Source organism: Alligator mississippiensis, chromosome 3, assembly GCF_030867095.1.
Source record: "Alligator mississippiensis isolate rAllMis1 chromosome 3, rAllMis1, whole genome shotgun sequence".
NCBI classification, from domain to species: Eukaryota; Metazoa; Chordata; order Crocodylia; family Alligatoridae; genus Alligator; species Alligator mississippiensis.
Genome location: NC_081826.1, coordinates 86187169 through 86203259, shown reverse-complemented (window position 1 = coordinate 86203259; position 16091 = coordinate 86187169). Strand labels below are relative to the sequence as shown.

Below are 16091 nucleotides of genomic sequence, written 5' to 3'. Positions count from 1 at the left end.
TTTCCGGTGTGCGTTCATTCTGGTGCGCAGTTGTTGTTTGGTCTCTCCTACGTATTTTCCATCAGGGCATTTGGTGCATTGGATGAGGTATATTACATTTCTGGAGGTGCAGCTGTAAGATCCTGGGATGCTGATGGCTCTGTTGTGGGGTGTAGTAATAGTGGGGGTGGTGGAGATGTGGGGGCAGGTTTTGCATTTCTTGTCCTGGCACGGTCTGGATCCTTTTGGTGTGTTCTGGGGCTGAGGAAGTTTGCTTCTGGTGATGAGGTTGGCGAGGTTCGGTGCTTGTTTGAAGGCTAGGATGGGTGGCTTTGGGAAGATCTTTTTAAGAATAGGGTTTCTTTCTAGTATGGGTTGCACTTGTTTGAGGATTTTCCATACAGGTTCAAGGGAGGGGTGATATGTCATAACCAGTGGTGTGCAATTTGTTGGGGGTTTTCTTCTGTACTGCAGCAGTTCTTCACGTGGTATCCAGGTGGCTCTTTCAAACGTGCAATCTACCTCTCTGGAGGAGTGTCCTTGCTGGGTGAAAGCCTTTTTAAGATTGGTGAGGTGGCGATCCCGGGTGTTCTCTTCAGTACAAATGCTGTGGTATCTGAGGGCTTGGCTGTATATCACAGCTTTTTTGGTGTGTTTAGGGTGATTTCTGGTTCTGTGCAGATATGTATGTTGGTCTGTGGGTTTCTTGTATACTGTAGTCTGTATTTTACCCTTCTGGATACTGATCATCGTGTCTAAAAAGGAGATGTTGGTGCTGGAGTATTCTAAAGAAAGTCGGATGGAGGGATGGTGATTGTTGAATTTCTGATGAAACTCAATCAGAGATTGCAGCTTTTCAGTCCAAATGATGAAGATGTCATCGATGTATCTCAAGTATAGCAAGGGTTTGATGGTGCAGTTCTTGAGGAAGTCTTCTTCCAGGTGGCTCATAAAAAGGTTGGCATACTGTGGGGCCATTTTAGTGCCCATAGCTGTTCCCATCATCTGGAGGAAGTGTTGATTATTAAAAGTGAAATTGTTGTGTGTGAGGATGAAGTATATAAGGTCAGTAATATCTTTGGGTCTGTATTCTGAGTTATAATCTTGTTCCTATAGATATGTAAGGCAGGCTTGGATGCCATCCTGGTGTGGGATGTTGGTATATAGGCTGGTAACGTCCATGGTGGCTAGGAGTGTGTTGCTGGGAAGGTGATCTATGTTTTTAAGTTTCTGTAGAAAGTCTCTAGTGTCTTGTACAAAACTTGCTCTGTGGGTGACAAGCGGTTTTAGGATTGATCAACGAAACCTTATATTTCCTCAGTTAGGGTCCCATGGTTGGATATGATAGGTCTGCCAGGGTTCCCTTGCTTGTGGATTTTAGGGAGCATGTAAAAAGTCCCTGGGTTAGGTAGCGGGGGGGATCAAGGTCTGTAGTTTTTTTTGTAGTCTTGATGGAAATGACTTGATGGTATTGTTGAGTTTTTTGGTGAAAAGGGGAGTAGGATCTTCTTGTAACTCTTTGTGTGCACCAGAATGAACGCACACCAGAAATCTATCAGAGACAAAAATACCCAATTACCGGTGAGGGCACATTTCTCACAGGAGGGCCACTCTCTCTCCAATCTCTCAGTCCTGATCCTCAAGGGAAACTTATACAACGCTTCCCAGAGACGAGCCTATGAGCTCCATTTCATCAACCTCCTGGATACTAGAGATCAGGGACTAAACATAGACATTGGATTTTTGACACATTATAATCCGCCTGGCAACTGACTCCCCAGCCCAGCCCCTGGCTTCTTCACTTTTCATTCCATCCAAGAAGAGCACACACCAACTGCTGAAACTTCCTTAGCCTGATGAAGGGTTTTTGAACCTGAAAACTTGCTTAGTAACTATTCTCCAACTATTTGGGTTGGTCTAATAAAAGATATCAAATTCACCCAAGGAACCTTGTCTGCCTATGTCCTTAGACCAACACGGCTAAAACCTACACCCCTGTAACAGCACCCTGACTCCTAACTAGCTGCTCCCTAAGGGACTATCTCCCAGTTCCCAACTCCCTCAGCATCCTGTTAGGGAACACCTATAAATTATAATTCATATCACTTTTTTTTTTAACTGTGGTACCCCAGCTTGAATACAGTCTTCCAGGTGAGGCTTAATCACTCGTGAATGGAACAGAAGATTCACTTCTCTTCACTTGCAAGCAACACTTGTATTAATACATCCATTATGCTATTGTTTTTTTTGCAACAAGAGTGTAGCAGAAAGCCCCCTTTTCCTCTAATGTAGCAGAAAGCCCCCTTTTCCTCTTGCCTGCATTTGCTCTCCCCTCTTTGGATATGTTTCCCTTTTTCTACCTTTTCTTCCTTCCTCTCTCTTTCACTTTAAGATAAGGAATTGTATTTTAAAATTTGTATGTGTGCATTTCGTATCTCCCCTTGTAGTTTGGTATTTTTATCTATTTGTGTGCCACGGCGTTTGTAGCTTATATTTTATACTCCTCACCTTTCAACTTTCAACTAAATGTGTTTTAGTAAGTTATACATTGTAACATTGTTAACAAGGGCAGGAATCAAACTGCCCTTCCCTGTATCAGGCTGGCCTCTGAAAGAGTGAGTGAATCAGTGATTGAATGTGTAACATGGAAGCAGGCAGCAATTATCACCTGGAAGCTGAACTCAATAGAAGACAATGTAACAACCGGGAAATCTCTAAACCTCACTGATCAAGGGCTAGAAGCCCTGGCCTGACTTAATCAACACCAGAGACCAACTTTTGGGCTGAATATCTCCAGATCGACCACTCCCAGAGCCCTATTCTAAATTCATCAACGGACTCCCAAACCTGCACGTACATGCGGACGACCCCTGGGGCTGACAGATGCTGTCCAGTAGCCACCGAGGGGGGGGAAGTCCCACGAGGGTCAATGACCCCTGGATTGGGCAAACCAGAAAACTGGGGAGTCACCAAAGTCTGCCAGGGACAGATAAAAGGCAGTGAAAAGTGACCCTCAGTGGCGCCCTCTTGATCTCCAACTCAACCAGACCTGTCTAGCCAGAAGGACCAGCCGGAACCCCCTTCTGGAAGATAACACCACACTGAAAGAAGCCTCAACAACAGATTCCATCGCTTGTAGGATAGGTATACCTGACTCTGTAGCCTGCTATTGTGTGTGTGTGTGCATGTGTGTGTGTGGACCAGCCCCAAGGTTTATGATTACAGTGTTTCAGTCTGCCTAATAAACTAGAATTTTAAGGATCCCGAGTTGGACATTTGTAGCCAACAAGAGTACACTGTTGACTCATGTTTAACTTGCAGTACACTATGACTCCCTCCCCCCCCCTTCCCCCCAGTGCTTTTCTGCAGCCAAGTCAGTCAATCTCTAGTTTGTATTTGTGCATTTGATCATTCCATTTTTAAGCACAGGGCTTTGTACTTGCTCTTACTGATTTTAGTTTAATCAATTTGGGGCATTTTCCAAGTTTAAGGTAATTCTGAATCCTAACTGTAGCCTCCAGCTACTACCTGAGAGCTCTCTGTCAGTGCAAAGCACAAGACACTAGGGGTCTGAGTAGTAAGCACCACACTCCTATTTCAGATTCACTGCTCTGGGGGTGACCACTTGGCTGGGAATTTCCTGTGGTAGTGGATCTGGCACCACTGTCCCAACCAGCTGTGTTGTGGACAGCCTACTTTTTGCAGTCCACAGAGGCTGTGCAGAGGAAATTTGTGGGTAGATATGATACTGAGAGAAGGCAGTTAGGATGAGACCATGCTAATGCAAATTGCAGTTCCTATCAAGCCAGGCAATGCTTTTTATGTGATCTCAGGCAGTGAGAGTGGTCCCTGAGAATCCAGGAGGCTCATTGAGCCAACCATAGGCTGGCAGGCAAGAGTGAAGACATAACTCTCTTTCTATTTCCTTAGTTAAATAGATGTCCTGTCTCATACAAAATAACTGAGTGAGAGTGACTTAAACAGCATACATCAAAATAAATATTCTGTTTGAAAACTGATATGTGATTGTTTCCTAACAAGAACTTTCTTACCTAAACAGAGTTCAAATGTATGCTAAAAGCTTAAGTCATTATGCAATAGGTCAGGGACCTTCTACCCCTAAATATGATGTTTTTCTATCTTTTTAATTGACTCGAGTTGAACTGGGAGTCAGGATTTCTGGTTTCTACTCCTAGTTTTCATGCTGATTTGTGGAATGATTTTTTTTCCATGAGTCCAAGGTACTTCATGGATCATCAACTCATAGCAATTTCATAGGAAACTGAATCCCATCATTCCTCATTCCTTTCCTAAAGTGATCAAACTCCAGCTGAAAAAGATGCAGCTTTCTTTTCTGTGTTTTTACTACTGTGATTGGAAGACCTTTAGAGTATCCTACTGCTCTGAGGATTAGAAAAACTCTTCTTATTCCCCATCTAAATTTAATCATGGTTAATTTTTTCCTTGTTCTTTGGACAGTATTATAGTTTAACTTAGTTATTTTGTTGCTCTGGTATTTATCATGAGTTATGTGTTGAGACCAAGCATATTCCCCTTCTCTGCCTTCATTTTGCTAGCCTGAACAAGCCAATTTATTCGAGTCTCTTCACCTACGGTGGGCTTTCCATTTCCCTGATAATTCTGCTGGCCTTTCTCTGCACTTATTCCAGTTTGAATTCCTCTTTATTGAATGTAGGTGACCAGAATTTACGCAGCTTTCCAGATAAGGTCCTACCAGTGCCTTATAAAATTATACTGGATTCTCTACTGGAAATACCTTTCCTGATACATGGTAGAATAACATTTGACTTTTTCATATATAGCAATAAATTAGGACTGTTTCCAATTGATGAGTTCTCAGATTAAAGACAATATTTTTGTTAATCCCTAAACACATGTCCTCCCTTTTATACTATTGAGTGTCATTTTATTTTTACTACTACAGTTCTCAAGTCCATTACATTCCTTCCTTTGTATCAACACTATCTCCAAACTTTGTCATTAGGATGGATCATTAGCACACTTCTACTTCATACCAAAATCATTAATTAAAATATTAAATTTATCCTTGAGTGGTAATTTCTATCCAGCCTGACTGCTCCCTTTATATCAGTACTTTTTGTTGTTTCCCCTGTAGCTAGTTCCTTACTCAGTTTATTTTCTGCTAATCTCTAGCTTCTCTAGTTTAGCTAATAAATTTCCATGTGGCACTGAATCAAATGCTTTACTGAAGTCCAGATGATGAGATCAACTGCATTTCTTACATTGAGAAAAATCAGTTATCTTTTTACAAGACAACCTAGACTCTTTGAAGGGTTAGGTTCCTACCCCCTGCAAAGATAAGGGTTTGCTAAGTATCTGGGGACGTACAGAGCTACAGCAAACATCTGTACAGGACCACTGAGGCATTTCAACTCAACTCTCTGTTGCAGTTTTTATTTCAAAGAGCACAACTTCTCTGATTGTAAGACCATTGATGAGCTCCAACTGAGTGGAGAAGCAGCACACTTTGAAGTAAACTACTGCAAACAGCTGAGTAGATGGTTCTTTGGCAGCCTGCTGTGAGTGAAATAGATTGTGAACTACCTGGCGATGAATGATTTGGGTCCTACTGTATCAGGTTAGTCTGTCACAACCTACTTTTCGTAAATCCATGTTGCTTTTGATCTTCTTTGCCATTCACCTCCATACATTTAATTATTGTTTCCTTTTACTTCTCTCATTAAGCCTTCCCTAATACTAAGGTTGTACTTAATGAACTATAGTTGCCCAGTTTCCTTCCCCTCCTCAAATATAAGACCTTTGTTTTTATTCAATTTATATTACAAACTCCAACCCTAATACACATGCTATGTTTACTTTGCTATGAGGCCTGTGATTTCATAAACCATATTTTCCTAATTCTAGGTTTGAGATTATCTGACTGTTCTCATTTAAATACAATGAACAATTTGAATTTGCTCCCATCTCTGCTGCAGTAACATTCATTTCTGTCCTATCACTCCCATTAGTTACATTGTCTTTGTTCTCCCTTCATTATTATTGCCATTACTGAAACCTGAGGGAAAGTAATAATTTCATTTTGGGGCCATATCAGATTATCCTTACCCTTTTTGCACAGTGGTTCCACTTATTCTTTCCTTAGTTTCTTCATTTTGTATTTCTAGTATCTGTAGATCCTATTTATTTTAATATCCTTTGTAAAGTCTAACACAACTTGATTTTGGAAGTTCATGCTTTCTCAATTTTCACCCTTCCTGACCTCTAAGAAGAATGTTTCGTGCTGATCAGTACTTTTTCACATTCTTTTTAGCTTCCTGCTTGCTTTTAATCTTCTTTTTATGGTCCTTCCAGTTTGGTTTGCAGACCTTCCCTACAAGTTTTTTTTTCCCCTTGCTGGGGAAACATATTTCAGATAGGTTTTGCATTTTGATTTATACAAATTTGAAACCTGCTCTATATGCAAACCCTGGAAGTAGCCCAGTTGATTTAACAAACTAGTTGTCTTAGTTTATCAAATTTTTCATTTTTAAGACAAGAAATCTTAGTTACAAACCTACTTTTGTTTTTCTTTCCTTTTAATTTAAACTGAAAACTGTTGATTGCTTTATCCATGTGTGTTTTCTGTGGGCACCTTTTCTAGAATGCAGTTACTATTTGCCAAAATCAAATGTAAAATTGCAAAAACTCCTGTGGGTTCAGTGGCTATTTGCTGAAAAATGTGCCAGTTGCAAATGATAAAATAGTTATGAATTTGAACAATAGAGAAAAGATTACAATACCTGAAACAGAAAGAAAGTGATCTTTATTTATCTAACTTATGTTCTAAAATCTTAAAGTATCTAACTCATTATGTTCTTAAGTCTTTCTAACAGGTAGCCAATCTGAAAGGGACAACCTTTCCCAAGTTTTCAGTGACCAAGTCCTGAAGGAGCAAGGGTTTCATAATACCTGCATGTAGGATCCTCTGCTCAAACCAGAGTTCAAGCAAGAGGAACCCAATCCAAGGGTAAAGTTAATCCTTTTATTAGCTAGTTGGTAATATGAAGCTCTTTTAAAACTAACACAGTAAGTAGATCTCCTAATTTTATCATTTTGCATTTAAACTACTTGTAACCAGCTCAGACAGTTGCCTAAGACTATCATTTATCTAGTCCCATCAATATGAGGATTTTCATTTTCCATGATGCTCATCCATTTCCCTGCTGATATTCTTTTATCTACTGCCGTCCAAACAGCTCTCAATAAAATTATAATGGATCTGGTATAATATCTGTAAAGTTCTTTGAAAGCTGTGGATGAAAAGTGCTACAAATATGTGAAATCTGGTCCTTTCTTCCAAAACAACAGACGGCTAGCTAGCATTTTAAGTAAAGGAGCTCAGTAAATGTGTGGAAATTGAGAAGGTATAGTTACTGCAAGTTCTTTCTGATTTTCTGTACATATGCTCTTTGTTTCAAGATATTTGCCTAACAGGTTTGTTAGTAATCTGTGCCTAAAGTATGAATAGTGGGTTTTATCATAAACTTATATTTATGATTGTGGTTTGAGTAGAGACAAAGAGGATATTAATGTCCTATAAATGTGAAGATATGAATGTCCTGTTTGGTACAGTATTGCACTGGTATAACTAGGGTGGGGTGCCTAGGGCAACTGCTCCAGGTGCCAGCTGGGGGAATGGAGGGGCTTCAACAATCAAGGACAATAAAAAGTCCTTCTTCAGGTATATGGTGGGCAAAAAGGAAAGCTCAGAGCAACATAGGGCCTCTGCAGGACAAATCAGGACAGTTGGTGGTTGACACGGGGAAAAAAGCAGAGCTCTTCAATGAGTTCTTTGCTTCAGTATTTCTAAGTACCCACCAAGCCAATTCCCCCACCTCGATCATTGATGGATGTCCACATGGCACCAGTCTGCCTACGGTTAGTTCTGAAACAGTTAAGGAGCTCCTGGAGGAGCTGGATGGATACAATACAAGCCAGCAGGCCTGGATGACGTCCATCTACGGCTGCTGAAAGAATTGGCCAGCGTCATAGCTGAGCCACTGGCACAGCTGTTCAAGCACTCGTGGTGCTCTGGCCAGGTCCCTGAGGACTGGAGAAGGGTCAATGTGGTGCCCATTTTCAAGAAAGGGAGAAGGGATGAGCCAGGTAACTTTAGACCAGTCAGTCTTACCTCTATTCCTGGGAAAATGCTAGAGAAAATAATCAAAGAACTCATTTGTGCAGGCCCAGCAGGGCAAATGATGCTGAGGGGAAACCAGCACGGGTTTGTCACAGGTAGATCCCGCCTGACAAACCTTGTAGCCTTCTATGACCAGGTTACGCACTGCCTGGATGCAGGAGCCGAGGCTGATGTCATCTTCCTGGACTTTAGGAAGGCCTTAGACACAGTTTTGCACCCTATCCTCATTGGGAAGCTAGCAGACTGTGGAATGGACGCCTGCACGGTCAGGTGGGTGGCCAACTGGCTCAGGGACCTTGCCCAGAGCGTGGTGGTGGATGGTTCCTTCTCGGCCTGGAGGGAGGTGGGCAGTGGGGTTCCACAGGGTTCGGTCCTCGGACCGATATTATTTAATATCTTCATCAGCGATTTGGATGAGGGTGTGGAGAGCACCCTCTCCAAGTTCGCTGATGATACCAAGTTATGGGGCAAAGTTAGTACACTGGAGGGCAGGGAGTAGATTCAGGCCAACCTGGACAGGTTGGATCAATGGGCAGAGAGAAATAGGATGCAATTTAATAAAGATAAATGTAAGGTACTCCACCTGGGAAGGAGGAATCTCCAGCACACGTATAGGTTGGGGAGTGTCCTTCTCAGCAGCTCGGAGGCAGAGAGGGATCTTGGAGTCATAATTGACTCCAAGATGAACATGAGCCGGCAGTGTAACGAGGCCATCAACAAGGCCAATCGCACCTTGTCGTGCATTAGCAGGTGCATGACTAATAGATCAAAGGAGGTGATGCTCCCCCTCTATGCGGCACTGGTCAGGCCGCAGTTGGAGTACTGTGTCCAGTTTTGGTGCCGCACTTCAAGAGGGACACGGAGAATCTGGAGAGGGTCCAGAGGAGGGCCACTCACATGATTAGCAGCCTTCATGATAGATCCTACGGGGGGAGGTTGAGAGAGCTGAATCTCTTCAGCCTTCACAAGAGATGGCCAAGGGGAGATCTTGTGGCTGCCTATAAATGTATTAGGGGAGGTCAACGGGGAATAGGTGACGCACTGTTTACTAGGGCGTCCCAAGAGAGTGACTAGGAATAACGAGTGTAAACTAGTTGAGAGTGGATTTAGGTTAGATATTAGGAAGAAATTTTTCACACTAAGGGTGGCCAGGATCTGGAATGGGCTTCCAAGAGAGGTGGTGCTATCACCTAGCTTGGAGGTCTTCAAGAAGAGGCTGGATAGTCACCTGGCTGGGGTCATCTGACCTCGGCCCTCTTTCCTGCCAGGGGCAGGGCATCGGACACAATGATCCATTGTGGTCCCTTCCGACTCTACAATCTATGAATCTATAAAATAAATGGCTACTGGTGGCATAGTGGCAACCAGAAGTCAGTGTTGTGTCCTGGGTGCCTGGCTACATTGCTGCCTACCAGTCCCAGGTAGTATAATTATATAGGGAATTGTTGTTTTTCCAACCATGCAATACTGCAGTGCAACATGCCACCCTCCCTACCATGGAATTTACAGTCCAAATTTAATACCCATTAGCTGGTTGATATTGCTATCTATTTTTGACCCAAGCTGCTAGATAAAATATAAGGTCTCCTAAGTAATTCCTGATTAAGCTCAGGAGGAATAAAATAATTAGACAGTTGCCATACTGACAGTACCAAACAACTTCCAGTCAGTATTTCTTGCTTCTGAGTTTCTGTGGGGCTCTCTCTCATTAATACTTTCATAAGCCTTTCAACCCAGAGAATTCACATTCATTTGCCTTTTTTGGGGATGCAAAGCAGCTATCTTGAACGAAGGGCAGTAGTTAGTCATATCAGCCTTAATGAGGTTTAATTTACTCCACAATGTTATTTTACTGGTCTGCTCTCATGGCTGCACAGGCTTGTTGGTTCCAAATGTCTGGAAACACTGTGCTAATATTCAGTCTCTCCAAAAACCAACTCTAAGTTCTCTGGTGACATGCTCGCAAGAGGCTGAATGTAGTTCATATTTTCGTGTCATTGTTTCAACAGGTTCTCTCCAGTAGATGTCACTAGTGCTACATGGTAGTTGCATACCTTTCAAATGACTAATCTTTTAAAAAACATTTGTATAATATCATCTGATAGGATATTAGTAGAAAATTTCTGCCAAAAGGCTACTAAATCTTTTGAGTTATGTTTTACTTTCACTCCAGCTTCCAGCATAGAAGCCACCCTGTATTCTGCATTTAAAACAAAGAAATCCATCAACTTTTAAATCAGGGTTTGAGCTATATATAGCTAAGTACAGAATTTGAGTATGGGCTTGGAAAATAAAAAGTAAAATGAAAAAAATAAAAAGTATTGCTGACTTTTTTTTACAGGGCAGTAATACAGCTGCGGGATATTGGTAGATGTGATTGGCCACCATTGGAAGGATATGCATAGGTAAGTGTAATATAATAATCTCTGCGATAATGAGAGGGAAGTCAAGAAGGCCAGCATTTTAGGCAAAGCAACTAAATACATAGATAACTTAGGGGAAAAGCCTGTGTATTTTTAGTAGCTGTCCAATAGTGATGGACCCCAAGACAAGTTCAGTTGGGACTCAACAGGTGAGGAATCAGTTGTTCAGAGACCCTGAGCCACACACAATTATTTCTTTTCCCTTTGTAGCTTCCTGGAGACAGGATTGAAGTTTCTGAAGATTGGCTGTATCAGACTGTACCGAGAAGACTGTTAGGTTGTATAGGCATAGGTTTCCCTTATTTATAGATGTGATAGGGCAGACGACTGGAGCAACTAGCAGTGCCACTCTCTGGCCTCACACCTGCCTGAGACTGATTGAAGATACTGGGAGCTAAATGTTTTCACTGGAAACTTTTTTTGTTGTTATATTCTTACATTGTGTATAAGAGGGACATTAAAAACCAGACTATTCTTTGCAAGATTAAGATTAAACTGATTAAAAAGATAGCTTTTGCTTTTAATAGGTTGGTTATATAAACACAGAACTGAATATTATTTCTGTTTCTTTACATGCCCAGGTATAGCTGCAAAAGTGGACTTGTGGAACTTATGCAGATTTTAGATCCTGTTTTCATCTGTGCAGTCATACTTCCCCACCTGAGCATGCTCAGAATGCCCCACTAAGTCCACATATGTTCTGTGGTGGAATAGGATTTCCTGGGCTGGTGTGTAAATTCATGTAAATCCCAGAAAGAAATTGAAGTAGTAAATGTAAGGAGATTCTTTCATCTTAATAGTTTGCTGGTTAAGGCACCTGGGGGGTGGGAGACCCATTTTGTTGGCTCTCTTCAGCCACAGCAGGGCTTGAATTGGCACCTCACTCTTTCTAGCATTGTGCCCAAACCATTAGGCCATGCTCTAGACGTGCACTTCCTTACTGAAAGTAGAATAGCTTAAAGGCTATAGGTTTTTTTCCTTCTCAGGCTGAATCTGTTTATATCATATGGTTGAAGGCAGGAATTCTCCATGTAGGTCATTACCTCTCCTTACTTGCCCCCAAAGGTCACCAGTGCAAGAGTTGCTCTGCCCTATGGAAAGTATCAAATCCAATCTTGCCTTTACTATAGCCAGGGATGGTGTCTTGATGACTTCCCTTGGGTGATTCTTGCTTGGCTGATCCTGCTGTTAGGATTCTTTTTATCTTGGATTGTCTTTATTTCTAGCTTCAGGCCATTAGATTTTGCTGTGTCCTGTTTGACTATGCTGAATAATTCTTACCTCTGTCTGACTGCTCCTGGTTTAGATTTATTAATTGAAAGGAAACCTTCCAAGACGGGCCAGCTACCTGAGGAGCTGTGCTGAACCTTGTGGCCAAGCAAGCAAATTGCAAAGGGCTGTATTTCAAACGTCCCCCTTGGCCATTGTCATTATTGGTGCTTTGCAGGCAGTTGAGACACCTAGCATCCAATTTAGCTTTCTTAAATAGGTGAAAGCTGCTGAGTGGCCACAAAATGGTACTGAAAACCATAGCTAAGCCCAAGAGAGGAGAGGGGAAAGATTTAGAGTGGGCTACATAAAATTAAGCCCAAGATGCCTCTCTCAAGTTTTGAGTCTCCTGTGCATTAAGGAATCCTGCATCTAAGGCCTTTAAGTATCTGAGTGATGGATTATTATATTATGAGAAACTACAGATCAACACCAGGTTTTGCCTAATTTACAACTCTCTCAAGACTTCTGAGTTCAAAATTGGGCAGCAGACTCATTGATTTTTTTCAGTTTTGTATTTATTCTAGGTTTATCATGATATGAATTTACTTCCTAGCCGAGTACTCACTTTTTTTCTTGGTCCAAAATGTGAGCAAAGGTCCAAAGGCATTGCCTGCTCTTCAATGCTTTGGAAATAATGCAAAAACTGGTTGCTTATGAGGTTTTCAGCCTATAAGCTGCCCATCGGCTAACTGGGAGCCACATCATTGGACATACCTGATGGAAGAGTATTCTTGCCCTTTCTACCACCTTTACTTCTGGTGCAAAACTGCCAAATCTTATAGATTTAATCATTGGCAGATTCATTTCCATGATAGCGGGGAATACCCATGTAGTTCGGAGCGGGAGCAGCTAGCTCTGTGTATAATGGATTTCCCTCCATGAAAGTCTGTGTGGGTAGAACATTTCTGAGTTGAGCCCTTATTGCTGTGGACATCTATACATATCTTTAATGAATCTTAACAATACTCCAAGTCTCTCCAGTATTGGTAGTGGATCAGGAAATTGCAAATGTCATTTGAAAACCACCTTTGTTTTCTTCCACCCACTCCTTTGCAGAGTAACCATCACAGAAGTGAGAGACGAGTCCTTTCAAACATGGAAGATGTATGAAGAGCAGAAAGGGGAAAAAAAAGTTTGTTCAGCAGAAGTTTTGTAATGGTGAAGAGAGAAGAATCCAAATTGTCTTTTATTCAGAGCATCACACAAAGTAAAAAGAAATATTGCGGGAACTGGAAGAAAAGGTTACAAAGACTCAAAGCAGGGGGTGGAAGAAAGGTTTTCTTGGCCCTCAGAAGAAAGATGGATGGAAGAAACTGTTACTGAGACTAATAAAAGGCGTATTCTGTTGTAGGGTATTGAAAAGTAATAAGATGAATGCAGAATGGGATTGTTTTCTTTAGCATTAGCTTGCTTCAACTGCATTCCTTCTACTAGATAAAAGTGAAACGAATCTACGTAAAAATAAACTACAAGTATTATTTCAAATTTTTTAAAAGCGTGTTGCAACTTACATTAAAATAGAGTTCAAAGACTGTTTTTTCTCCCACTTAAATCAATGAGACGATATTCCTTTCTCAACTGGCCAAGACCTCTCAAGGTGACAAAGTCTGTCTATGGGATGTCATATGTAGCAAAGACCCAATATGAGAGGGAAAAAGTTATTCATTAGAGACGTATTTCTTTAGTATAAAGAACTTGGTCATTTCAGTTTTATTATTTTATACCAACGTAAATAAATATTAGCAACAGAACTGAGGGGATCCTGCATTTCTATGTAATGCACATGTTTTTGAGATTAAGGAATTTGTTACGTGTTACTCCTGTGAGCTGTTTTGTGTTAGTGGTTCCTTGAGTTTGCAGCAGTCACGCATTCAGGCCAACAGGGGCCTGGAAGACTGGAAAATAAGAATCCCTCCCCTTCTCTCTCATTCTGGGCTCCACCACTGCTCTCGGGGATCCCTCTGTACCCCCTGCTCCCAGCACCCCTCCCCCCCCAATCCACTCCCCAGGGCTCCCTGCCCCCTTCTCCCCCCTTGCTTGTGGTTGCCTGTGCTCTCTGTCCCAGGGAAGCAGCCAGGGGAGGATTAACTTGCCAGCCCCACCCCCACAGCTGCTGGGCTGATGCTGTCTTCTGGGCTGAGTTCCCAAGACAGCAGCAGTGTCAGTGACATCCAGGCAGGCAGATTAACCCTTATGTGCCTGCTCCCCTGGGACAGACAGCATAGGCAGCCACAAGTAAGCAGGGGGGATGGGGTGGCACTGAGAAAGGCTCTGGAGGCCTCAGAGAGATTGGGGCTCAGGAACTGAAGTGGGCCCAATCTGGGTCATCAAGGAAGGGGCACAGGGGTGTTTACGCTAAAGTGTAACCTAGAGTGGCTACACTTTAGTGTAACATAAGCTGGGTAACACAGATCAGAGATAATCCTGCCCAAAGTGGTGCAATTTTGACCTACCTAATGAGTGTTTAAAACTAGTTTTAAGTGTTACTGTGCAGACAGTCCAGGTGTTAAGAGCTCCAGGAACTACCCAAAATTACCGTGTAACTAGCACCTAAAATGACAGACATGTTTTGGGTTTGCTCATTCACACTGATGTTGGCTGCTTCCATGAAGCCAGCTCGGAGCTGCTTTGGAGCAGATGAAATGGAGGCATGGAACAACAGCTAGACTCCAGTGTAGTGCACTACTGGGATCGCAATAAGAAAACCATGTAAAAGGGCAAAAACCTTCTCCAATAAATATCAGAGACTCTGTGTTGTAAAGTACGACACACAGGCCTGAATTCTGCAAACACTTAAACATGTGCTTATCTTCATGCATATGAGCAAGCTTATTTCAATCAATGGATCTATTCTCATGGATAGCCTTAAGCATAAGTGTTTGAAGGAACTGGGTTTAACTTGAATGCAAAAATGTGCACATTGCAGAAACTCAAAATAGCATTCAGAAGATAATTTTAAGTTTTCAAATTTGATGTTTTATGCATATAAATCCCCAATTGACACACAACCTGGAATAAATCTGTAATTTCCAGGCAGGTCTTTCAGCTACTTCTAAGGCTAATTTGGATGTGAATGAAACAGAGCTTCTAATTTTTACCTCATCTTGCAAAGTTGAAAACCTGTAAAGTATATTTATCTAATCTGTTTAATCCTCTCTCCCATTCCTCCTCTTTCAGTGCAACTGATTGTACCAGAGCTGAGAAATAATATAATTTAAAGGTAGAAAGTGTATTGCTATGTTCTATTGCTACTGTCCTATATAAAAAGTTTTATTCATTTTCTTTGGCCTTTTTTTTACCATGACAACAAGATGTTTTAGGCAGTAAAATAGTATCCCTAAGGGAAGGGTGAGAACCCTATCACCTGTTACTTCAAAAAAAATTAGCAGGAAAGAACACTAGAAAAACACACTGGAAAGAACAAACTTGAATTATATTGAATTATATTTGATTGAATCTACATCATTTAATTGAAATTAATATAAGACCTCTGATGCTACAAAGTAAAAGCAAATGTCAATTGAAGAAGAAATTCTTCTAAGGCCACTTTTTATTTAAATTCATTAAACCAACCTCCTATTTTTCTTGCTGCTTGGTTGTCAGTTCTGACATGATGGTGAAGTTACCTGTCAAATAGATATTTAAACAGGAATTTACTTGCATAAAACAAAACCAAACAAAGTAAAAAGAAAAAAAAGAAAAGAAAACCCAGTACACCTGGGCAAGGGGCAGAAGTTACACACAAACTGGTTCAAGTGATCAAAAAATTGGTTTAAACCTGTAACAGAACATAACTTCAGTGCACATAAACCAGTTTCAAAATGCCTGAAACTGGTTTAAGATACATCTGGTTGAATGTAGTATCAGACTTAACTGATTTGGGTCAAACTGGTTTATAGAACTTCTGTCTTAGACCCCTTCCTGGTTTAAGTTAAATCAGAGTCCCCCAGCATCCCAGCATGCTTTTCAGCATTGAGCTAGGCTGTGTAGGGGTGGGGGCATAGCCAGACACTGGCTGGCACGGCTCCCTAAGGTGAAGGGGCTGGGAGGGGGCTTATTCCCTCTCCCTCTTCTCTCACTCTGGGGGACCGCAGCCAGGGTCTGCGTGGCCGGCCGGAGCAGCTCCTGTGAGGATCCCCACCTCCTGGCCTCTGTAGTAGCAGGGGCAGGGGTGTGACCAGAGCAAACCAGGTGGCCCTGCTATCCACCGACCTCACCTGGGGCTGGGGCTGAGG

At 41.8% G+C, this 16091-nt stretch overlaps 1 long non-coding RNA gene across 1 annotated transcript; it reads left to right on the top strand.

Moving 5' to 3' along the window:
- The first annotated feature begins 5381 nt into the window (after window positions 1–5381).
- On the top strand, window positions 5382–15134 carry LOC132249333 (uncharacterized). The gene is made up of 4 exons (XR_009460749.1): window positions 5382–5599; window positions 6843–6988; window positions 10503–10566; window positions 12913–15134. It is a non-coding gene; the product is annotated as an uncharacterized LOC132249333 (long non-coding RNA).
- Window positions 15135–16091: the final 957 nt, after the last annotated feature.